The sequence below is a fragment of the Myotis yumanensis genome, unplaced genomic scaffold, assembly GCF_028538775.1.
Source record: "Myotis yumanensis isolate MYYU_CA2020_CCGP unplaced genomic scaffold, mMyoYum1.0.hap1 SCAF_17, whole genome shotgun sequence".
In the NCBI taxonomy this organism is placed as follows: Eukaryota; Metazoa; Chordata; class Mammalia; order Chiroptera; family Vespertilionidae; genus Myotis; species Myotis yumanensis.
The window spans coordinates 18476245-18487436 of record NW_027223768.1 but is presented as its reverse complement, the minus strand read 5'-3'; the positions used below and the strand labels follow the sequence as shown (position 1 = coordinate 18487436).

At 45.7% G+C, this 11192-nt stretch overlaps 1 pseudogene; it reads right to left on the bottom strand.

Moving 5' to 3' along the window:
* Positions 1-10046: 10046 nt before the first annotated feature.
* Positions 10047-10854, bottom strand: LOC138996148 (repressor of RNA polymerase III transcription MAF1 homolog; annotated as a pseudogene).
* Positions 10855-11192: the final 338 nt, after the last annotated feature.

The window sequence follows — 11192 nt, the reverse complement described above, 5'->3', positions numbered from 1 at the left end:
TCTGCTTCATCATGAAGACACTGAATCACAGGTTTGGAAGAAACCTCAGAGGATATCTAATCTACCTCACCATGTATGTTTAACTTCTCCTTTTTGTTTTCATGCCAAGTGGTATCCAGCACCTGTGGCAAAGACACTCAGTGGCCAGGAAACAGTCCATGCAGATGGGACTCATTGGTCCGAAGGCCTTGTGGAAATGGTGCCCACGCCTGAGAGGGATGAGATATTGGGCCTCGTTGCCAATGTAAATTTAGAGGGTTTATCCATCTTATTCTGAGACCAGGTTTGGTAGTGGATAACAACAGGTAACATTTAAGGTATTAGGTTCCCTGGGAGAAGGAGGCCCTATAGAAATAGAAAAAAGGGTAGAGAAATGGAGATGAGTCACTTTCAGGAAAGTGGAGCTACCTCCAAGTCCACCACATTTCTTGTCTTAGACTTGGGAATGCTTGAAAAGAGAGAGGATGCATGGACAACAGAAGACCCAGAGAGACTAACACTGATAAGTGGTACTGGTGGTGGTGTGTGTAGTAGGGGGTGAAGAAAGCAGGACGGAATATAGGTTACAAAGTTATATTATTATTATTATTATTATTATTAATTATTATTATTACTATTTGCACATCTGTTATCACAAGTGGCAATTATGTTCTAAGAGGGATAAAATACTTTTTCAACTAATATTTTGATATATGTATTTGTGAATGGATTAAAATATTTCATATTCACACCATTGCTAAATATATTCAGCACACTTATATTTGTTTTTTTCTTAAGAAATTCTTGTTAAAATGTTGTTATTTGGTTTGTAATAATTTGAACATTCTGAATAAGGAAATCCAGAGAACTCAGAATAATCCCTGCAAAAACAAATTCTCTTCATGAGAAATTAAATAGTATAAACATATAATTTATATATATAAAAGCCTAAGCAACTGTTCGACTGTTGAACCGGTAACTATGACACACACTGACCACCAGGGGGCAGAAGCTCAACACAGGAGCTACCCCCTGGTGGTCAATGTGCTCCCACAGCAGGAGCGCCACTCAGCTGACCAACAGGCACCAGATGCTGGGCTCATGGCTGGCGAATGTGGCTGTGGCGTGCCTCTGCTATGGACACTCCCCCTGCATACCCCTCCCCCATCTTGACCAGGACTGGCATAGGGATTGCCTGGGCGTGAGCCCGCAGCCACTTCTCGGTCATGGGCCTGCTGGTAGCACCCTAGGATGGGCACACAGAGATGCAGTGGAGCAGCAGTGAGCCTATCCAGTGGTGGCGACAGCAGGCGCAGTGGGGCCGGGAGCGGCATGGCGCCTGGCCCGAGCTCGGGTGCCTCCCAGGCTGCCTGCCACTTTGGGCACTACTACATCCCTTGGAGGATATAGGACTGCCAGTTTCGGCCAATCCCTGCAGGCCAGGCTGAGGCACCCAACCGGTGCATGAATCCGTGCACCGGGCCTCTAGTAAATAATAAAAATGCTATCATCAACACAGATGGTTTCTGTCCATAATGCCAGATGAGAGCCCTTATTGATCACTTAGTCCAGTGGCTTTAAGACTTTTTTTAAGAGAGCTGATTTCTATATATTTTTTCTTTTTAAAAAGAAATGTCATTGAAAACCATATAGAAAGCAGCTCAAAGCAAAAGCTGTTTTGATTGATGTTGGGGTGGGACCCTTTAAGTTCTGCCCATTTGTTTCTTCTTCCTCCCCTCTGTAGGAACTGAGAGCCCTTTGGAATTTAGTTTGAAAACTACAAATCTATTATGACCCATCATTGTACAAAGAAAGTTAAGATCATGTCCGATTTGTCTTACTGTATCAGATGCTCCTCTAAAATAGAATAGGCAAGGAAAGAGCCAATTACACAGGAACAGAACTAAGGAGTAACACATTCTAGAAGCATGTATGCCTTATAAATAGCACATGCACATGCACACACACATGCACACACACACACACACACACATACACGGTGATATAGACATCCCTGTACAAAGATATTCAGAACATGCTATGTTATATAGTACACAGTAATGCGTGTATTGTGCGCATGTACCCAAGTGTCACCTGGGCCACTGAGGTCCCTGTGACCCTTATGGACAGTTTCACATGCTCCTTAAAATTTTCATCAATTTCAGGGCTTATGTTTTCACAGTGACCTCTGGCTCAAAGTTGTTGCTTCAGTGATATTAGCTAGGCTTCTGAGCTGCTGTCTAGCTGATCTGTCCCTCCCGCCTACCATGTCATAATAGATATGGGACTCAACCAAGACAGTACAAATAATCCACATTATTTGGAATGTACTTATTTGATTCTAGCATTGTAACTCCTGAAATGACAGACTTCATTTTATTCTGCCAAATGTATTCTTTTTATAGTTTGGGCTTATAATTTGAATGTTTAATATTTATTTCTTAACTAGAGGCCCGGTGCACAAATTCATGCATGGGTGGGGTCCCTTGGCCTGGCTAGAGATTGAAGTCTATTGGGGGGCTGGCCAGCCGAGGGGGAGACCATGGGAGGTTGGCCAGCCAGCCCCCCGATTGGGGCCAATGGGGGTACTGGTTGGGCAGGGAGGAGGAGAGGGCGGAAGGGGCCAGGGGAGATTGGCTGGCCAGGGGGAGGGGCCACAGGAGGTTCACTGGCTGGGGGGAAGGGCCGTGGGAGGTTGGCTGTGGGAGTGCACTGACCACCAGGGGGCAGCTCCTACTTTGAGCATCTGCCCCCTGGTGGTCAGTGCGCATCATAGGGACTGGTCAACTGTTCGTTCCGGTCTTTTGGTTGTAATGGTTGCTTAGGCTCTTATATATAGATAAATGAAATATTTATAAGATTAGGGCAAGAAGAAAAGGCTTTGACAGGGCAGGCCCACAGATTAGTGCACTGATATAGTTTTGAAATTGGAAGTGACCACTCCCAGTTCTGGAAAACTTCTCCTAATGACTAATCAGGACAAACTTTACGCAGTCTACTAAAGAGAGAGTGGTGATTAGAATTGTTGTGGTATGACAGGGGACCAACCTGAGGGCGGAGACATAAAAGAGGGGACTGTGAAATAGTCTTACCACACACCAGGCGAGGAGTGAAGTCAGGGATACAGAAAGCAAGGGCTGGTAGGTCCTGGGGCATGGGATCAAAGGAGGAGAGGGGCGGAGATGCCATCGCCTCACATGAGCTGCTGAGTGAGGTGTCAGAAGGCAGTGGGAGAGGATGACAGAGGGAGGCTGGTGATAGCAAAGGGGAAGTCATAGGAAATGGTAAGATTTTTATCTTTGACTTTTCATGTTCTCTTCTGGGAATGGCTAGATGCCTTTTATTTTCAGACTTGCCAAAATTAGAGAGGGATATTAGCTTCTACTGCTGTTGTGACAACTTAAGCCACAAACTTAGTGGCTTAAAGCCACACAGATTGGTTACAGTTCTGTAGGTCAGACGTCTGCCATGTATCTCACTAGGCTAAAATCAAGGTGTCATCAGGACAGTGGTCCTTCTGGAGACTCTAGGAGAGAATCCATTTCCTTGTCTTTTCCAGCTTCTCTTGGCTGCCCACATTCCTTGGCTCTTGGCCCCTTCCTCCATCTTCAAAGCTAACAATACTGCATCTCTCTTTGACCTTTTTTCCATAGTCACATCTCCTCTTGGAAAGGTCCTCTGCTCTCAAGGACACTTGTGATTAAATTGGGCCTACCGGGATAACCCATTATAATCTTCCAAAGTCCTTAACTTCATCACACTGGCAAAAGCTTTTCCCACGTAAGTTAACATTCTCACAGGCCATTTTTCTGCCCATCCAGGAAAATTCCTTCTCTGGGCTACTCTAGTCCCTCCAAGCAAAATGAAATGAGGACACTAATACTAGGCAAAATAATGCTATTCTCTATTTCCCAGGAAATTCACTGTTAAGCAACATCTATGTTTCTTCTGCCCTGTCTAAAGATGGGGGTCTAAATGTCTGAATGGTCCAGGGACCCAGGACTGGCTGAGTTTCTTGGTGTTTGGAGGGTGGATTACAAAGCAGGAGCATAACCAGGTTATTCCAAAAACAGACTGAGTGCTCTTACCACTCTCTCATCATTGATGTTTCTTTTTTTAAAAAATATATTTTATTGATTTTTTACAGAGAGGAAGGGAGAGGGATAGAGAGTTAGAAACATGGATGAGAGAGAAACATCTATAAGCTGCCTCCTGCACACCCCCTACTGGGATGTGCCCGCAACCAAGGTACATGCCCTTGACTGGAATCAAACCTGGGACTCTTCAGTCTGAAGGCCGATGCTCTATCCACTGAGCCAAACCAGTTAGGGCAATAAATGTGCTCTTATAGTTTGAGTCTTGGCTCTGAATTCTTTCCTAGCCAGAACTCAAGTACAGTGGGGCCTTGACTTACGAGTGTCCCGACTAACGAGTTTTTCGAGATACGAGCCGTCTCTTGGCCGATTTTTTGCTTTGAGTTGCGAGCTAAAGTTTGGGTTACGAGCCAGCTTCAGGTACCCCACCGCTAGCTGGTGCAGCGAACGTTACAGTGAACGCCACAACATCAGCCCAGCATCACGTGTCTCACTCGTTCACAACTGATTTGACATACGAGTAATTTGAGTTACGAGCTCCGTCACAGAACGAATTAAACTCGTAAGCCAAGGCCCCACTGTACTGAGGTTGCTGAACCCAGGTCCTATCCGACCCATCAGCCTAACACCCAGTGTTGTTCCCACCGCCTACAACACCCCCATCCCAGGTCCACTCCCCCTATACACCCCCACTCAGGGCCTAGCCATGGAACTTTTTCTATTGATCCAGTTTACCTTGTTCTGCAATGACTTGTCTCACACCCTCCTTCCCAGCCCATCCTCATAGTCCTCTCTGCCCAAGAGCAACTTCCTCTGCCCAGGAACTTGCATCTCAGTTACTTCCCCTGATTCTGACCTACAGAACTGTAACCAGTTTGTGATCGCATAGTAAACAGATTTTTACATAGTAACTAGGATCCCATAGTGACCTGGATTAGGAGGAAAGGACCTGGAGTCTAAGCCTTGGGGCAAGAGGCATAGAACAATAGTTTCAATTGCACTGTACGTGCGCACCCGCACGTGGTATTTTGTGGAAGAGCCACACTCAAGGGGCCAAAGAGCCGCATGTGGCTCCCGAGCTGCGGTTTGCCGCCCACTGGTTTAGCCTATTGCTCCTGGGCAGGTCACTGTACAAAACCACCTGGGATGGGAGTTTTTTTATATATATTTTTATTGATTTCAGAGGAGAAGGGAGATGGGGAGAGAGATAGAAACATCAATGATGAGCCCTAACTGGTTTGGCTCAGTGGATAGAGCGTCGGCCTGCGGACTGAAGAGTCCCAGGTTCGATTCCGGTCAAGGGCATGTACTTTGGTTGCAGGCACATCCCCAGTGGGGAGTATGCAGGAGGCAGCTGATCGGTGTTTCTCTCTCATCGATGTTTCTAACTCTCTATCCCTCTCCCTTCCTCTCTGTAAAAAATCAATAAAATATATTTAAAAAAAGAGAACATTTATTTATAAAATCACAGAAGTAGAGTAAGTAATTTGTAGAAGAAATGGGTTTAGGAAACAAGTTATAGAGATAAAGGAAGGGCCCTTGGAGCTTGGGAGTGAGGAAAGTAATGCTAAGTGGAGGAGGGGAAGGGAGAAGGGATGGGGAATGGAAAGGTGCCAGGATGCTCCCAGGATGAGAGTACACTGGGTCGGTGCAGGGCCCCCCCAACCTCCCTCATCCTAAGGATTTTAAGGCTGGAGATTTTAGGGGAGGTCCCAGGGAAAGATCTCAATAGAATAATCAACAGCTTTCAGGGTGTGTCCTTTCAGGGTTTAGGTCTCCATTGATTGATTGGTCAGTTCCAGGGCAGGGGGGGTCATTATTCAATGTAGCTGGTGCTGAGGGCAGCCTTGGTGTCACTTGTCTGGTTTTGCTGCTTTTTTGGGCCTGGAGCTGAAATACAACTGAGGCCTAGAGGTTATCTCTAGAGAGGAAAGGTCAGGGGGTCCAAACCGCATGACCAGCGATATGCTAAGGAAGGAAAGGTCACCCATCCTACGATTGTCCTTTGCCAGGCCCCTGGGGCTTTCTACTCCGCTGATCTTCCGTACCTAACCCACTGTCTTTGCTCTGCTATTCTGTCTAACTGCCTACCACAGGGGCAGCCATATGCCTTTAGGAAGGTTGACTTACAAAAAGAAGGGAGGTGATCAGTGTTCTGCTATCTCTGGGAGCTGGTTAGTAGGCTTGCAGCCCTGCCACTGTGAAATCTGTAATATGTAGGAGAGCTGAGCAGACTGATTCTGAAATGATTGACTGATATGGTGAATTGGAGTAGCCCTTTGTGAGGGGTAGTGGTATGGTTGGTGGATGGTGGATGGGTTCCAATGCAAAAAATTCTTTCTAAACCTCAACTGATGTGATTCTCTGATTCTAAAAGCAGCCAGTAAGAAGCAAGTTAGAATGTAAAGGCCCTCTCACAAGACCTACGCTGGCCACTTGTCCTCTAATTAGTAGGATAGTTGGGGCTGGAACCTAGATGCTTCAGTTTTGGTTTGTGCTCTTGCCTCCTACATATCGCTTGCTTCCGAATATGATTTGGTTGAAACCAGTTTCAGAGTTTAGAGGCTGCACGGGTGGAAAATGTTAATCATCACAGTTTCAGATTCTTGGCTGAGTCCAGCTTTCTAAGTTATTAGTTATAAACATATGTTAACCTTTTGGTCATAATAGCACCTTAACGCAAATACAAATTTTGAGACTTTTTTTCTTTCTTCAAAAATTTTATTTTTGCTTATGGGACTAAAATTCTATTGTAGAAAGTAGTTAACAAAGAAGACATATAAAAAATGGAATTACATGCAAGATGCAAATAGCAGAACATATGGTGGAAACTCTTCAAAATCAAACTCAGTATTAAATCAGAGATGTCAAGTCTGAAACTGCCAACACCAATCAGTAAATGTTGTGAAAAGATAGGGTAAAGCTATGAATATGATCTGAAACTGGTAGCAAATTAGCTTAGTTAAAAGAAGTATGATTTGAAATGTCACTTTCAGTTTTTAAATATAGATAATTTTCTATGAAATTTTATTTGTTTTATAATAAAAGCTTTGCAAGTTTAAAGTAATTAAACCGGTTTTATGCTAAACCAGCTTTACATAATGATTAAAAATAAAGTGTATATTAGCCACATTTTCCATGCAGCTCATTGTGGGTAGAATCATAATAGAGATATTTTTAAAACCCAGTTCCTAAGAATAAGCTGTTTTACTAAATAGGCTTCTAATAATTTTGCTAGTTCCGTTTATATTTTGATGGAATTCTCCAAGAACAAATTTAGTCATTATTTTCTCCCCTCTTACATTGCTTCCTCATCCTCTTACTTTCTCCCTTCTCTATCACATCTCTCTCCTTCCCTTCTCCCTCTCTTTTTCTCTCTCCTCTTCCTCCCTCTTTCTTCACATCCTACACCTATGCCATTCTTCTTCCCCATTTCCATAATTTTTCATTGCCCTTCCCTGTCCTTTCTTTCCTTTTACTGGCACAAGTGAATTTAAAGAAATTATATAAATAAACTAGGGTCTTAATGTCTTAAACCAGGGGTCCTCAAACTTTTTAAACAGGGGGCCAGTTCACTGTTCCTCAGACAGTTGGAGGGCCGGACTATAGTTTTAAAAAAAACTATGAACAAATTCCTATGCACACAGCGGCGGCAAAAACACCCTGCGGGCCAGATAAATGTTTTCGGAGGGCCGCATGTGGCCCGCGGGCCGTAGTTTGAGGACCCCTGTCTTAAACAAACCACATAGCCTTTTAATTGAAAATATACTATAATTTTTATTAGAGATGAAAGTGATCTTAGATACAAATTGTAATATATGTCATAATGGCCCCAGTTCTTCTCTAGAACCACAGTTTCTGCCATGTTACTGTGACCTTCTACTTCCTGAAAAGGGGACATATTTTCCCACACTTTGATTTTGTTTTGACACGTGAGTTGCTTTGGCCAATAGAATGAGGTTGAGGTGATGGGATAACAATTCCAAGCCTGGGGCCCAAGAGGCCTCAGGTCTTTCTGTTTTGCTATCTTGTACCTGTCTCCATTGCCATCAGAAAAAATTGCCCAGACTCCTGTGCTGGCCCCAGAAAGAGAATGAGAGACACATGGAGCCAAAACCACTCAATCTAGTCAAGCCTCTGTCAGCTGACCCCCGGCTGACACACGAATTCATGAGCTAAATGTATGTGATTGTTATGTATCATTCATAGTTGGTAGGTGGTGTGTGTTATACAATGCTATTGTAGCAATAGGAAGCTGATGATACAATGTCTTCCACTTGAAACATGTGAAGCCTGAGGCCCAGAGAATTGTAGGCTACAAATTAGTTAATAAGAGCTCCAGATAGCTGGCCCTATCTTTGTCCAATAAACCATGCCTTGCTGTGAAGTGAACTGGCAAACTCCTAAAACTCAATCTATTTTTGCTTAACTTCTATTAATAGCTTCTTATAATTTATTTTTTTTAATTTGAATCTATCACTTCAGCAATCAGTTGGGTTAACTTGATTATTCAACTTATGATGAAAAGCAGGAAATAGAAGGCAGTATTGTATCATTAAGTCTTGTCAATCCTGCTGTGATGTGCATGTGTGTGTGTGTGTGTGTGGGAGAGCTAAGAAATCTTATCATAGCTACTACTAATTATTGTAATTAAATTATAGGCCAGGTATTGTGGTAAGTACTTTTTATTCACTATATCATATGGTTTATACCAGGATTAACAAACTATAGCCTGGGGCCAACTCCTGTCTGCTGCCTGTTTTTGTAAATAAAATTTTATGTAACACAATCATGTTTGTTTACGTACAGTCTGTGCTACTTTTGTGATACAATGGTGGAGTTGAGTAGTTGTGGCAGAGTCTGTAAGGTCCGCAAAGTAAAAAAAATTTACTATCTGTCTCTTTACCAAAAAAGCTTGCTAATATCTCGTCTTACAACAGTTTTCAAGTGTGGTATGTGGGCCCTGGGGTTCCTTACGAGGTCGGTGAGGTCAAAATTATTTTCATGGCAATACTAAAATATTCTTGCCTTTTTCACTGTGTTGACATTTGCGCTGATGGTGGATGAGCTTGCTGTCACTTTAATATAAGTTTAGGTGATGGTGCCACACCTTAATAGTCATTAAAAAAACAGTTTTACTTAGGAGTGTGTTGATGAAGCAGCAAAATTAATTGTATTAAACTTTGACTCATTGAGTGTAGAGCTTTATAGGATTACAGGTGATGAAATGGGAAGGGCGTACAGTGTTTGCACTGCATATTGAAATATGATTGTCTGATGTGCAATTGAGTTGGAAACTGAATGGCTGTTGTTTTTATCAATGGAACACCATTTTTATTTGAAAAAACATTGAAGACTGACAAAGAGCTAGCTGGTCTTTCTGATTTTTCATACTTGAGTGTTTGGCAGACATTTTCTCAAAAATAAGCCAATTGCTTCAAGAAAAACAACTGGCAGTTGTTGTTGTTGTTGTTTTAAGTCACATAAACTTTTATTGGAAACAAACAACCTGCAGCAAAGTGACACTCAGTGCATGCTGCGCAGTGGGCGAGGTGGGGGTACAGGTGGGCACCAAGAGCGGCCCAAGCCAGGGAGGACGACTGTCAGGCCTGCTTGCTGGGTCTCAGGCACTTCGGACTGGAGTGTGCAGGCTCAGGGTACAAAATACAAAAATAAACTCTGTGGTCCAGTGGTCCCTGCCTCAGTCAGTTCATTTGGGCAGGGCAGTGGCTGTTCCCACCAGACCCTGTGCTGTCTGTCCAGTCCAGCCACAATGTGGGCAGCAGAGCCTGTGGGGGTGAGTGGCCGTCCATAGGCTGGAACCAAAGGGCTAGGTGGGCAGCGCTGGGGCTGGAGCTGTGCCAGAGTCTGGCCAGCAGCTGCGGAGGCCCTGGGGCCCCTCAGGTGGGCAAGTCCAGGCACTGGTTGACGCTGGATGAAGCTGGGCCTCTGCTTCTCCTCCTCACATACAGATCACCGGGCCGGGACTCTGTCCTCCATGGGGCTGGTCTCCTAAGATCTGCCCTCATTGCCTCCATCTCTGAGTTCCTCCTCCTCCTCCTCCACCAGCTCCATGTCCAACTCATTGCCTGCCTCCGAGGGTGTGTACGTGGATCCACTGATGGAGCGACAGCTAAAGAAAACAATCCGCTTAAGCCGTGTGTTGTAGAAGAAGTAGTTAAAGGACCAGAGGCTGTCATCTTCCCCAAAGGGGTCCGAGTCCAAGTCCGGGTTGTAGCTGTAGATGTCACACTCGGCCAGGCAGATCTCCCTGTCCACTGCATTCCACAGATGTGGCCTCAGGGCCTTGAAGTCCTCCCGCACAGCCGAGAACAGACTGCAGTTGACCGCATTCACCCCCCAGCTGAGACTGGGCTCCCGGCTGAACTGGCTTCGGGCCGTGCTGAAGTCGTAGTCGGGGCGGAAGGACTCGTTGAGCATGGCGATCAGGTAGAAGAGCGTCTTGTGGCTGCACGTGTGGCTGAGAGGGGCCCTCATTCTCGCCACCTTGGCTCTTGCTCAGTCTGCTGGGGCTGAGGCCCGAGGTCTGGGGTGGGGACAGGGCCTCCAGCACGTGTGGCTGGCCTTCCTGGCAGCACTGCTTGAACATGTGCTTGTCATCTCCCGCCATCTTACAGGAGTAGCTCTCGATCCTGCCAATGATGTGGGCATCTCCAGTCTCCACAGTCAGCTGTGAGTTGATGGCCTCGAAGTTCGAGTTCTCCAACAGCTTCATGTCCTTGGGGAGGGCGTCCTGTGCTCTGAGGGGCTCGTGCTGCCTTGCTTGCTGCTCTACGCGCTCTCTGGCCGGGTCAGGTCAGTTGGCATAGATGCGAGTGAGAAAGCGGTGCGGGTCCGGGCAGCGCGGGATCCTCAGGATCCGAGGGCGCCGCGGCCTCCCTCGGCCGCACTGTATCCGGGGAAGAAGCTCTGCGGCGACATCCCAACATCCCGTTACTCCCGGCCCTGCTGCCGATCTGGGCTGCCATCGCGACATAACCTCGCCCCTGCATGACGCCCGACGACCGTGATGGTCCTGCCCGCCAACCGCCACAGATCGCCCCAGCTAACGAGCCAGCCACCGACGACCTCTGCCTCCCCGGGCTGGACAACAACAAG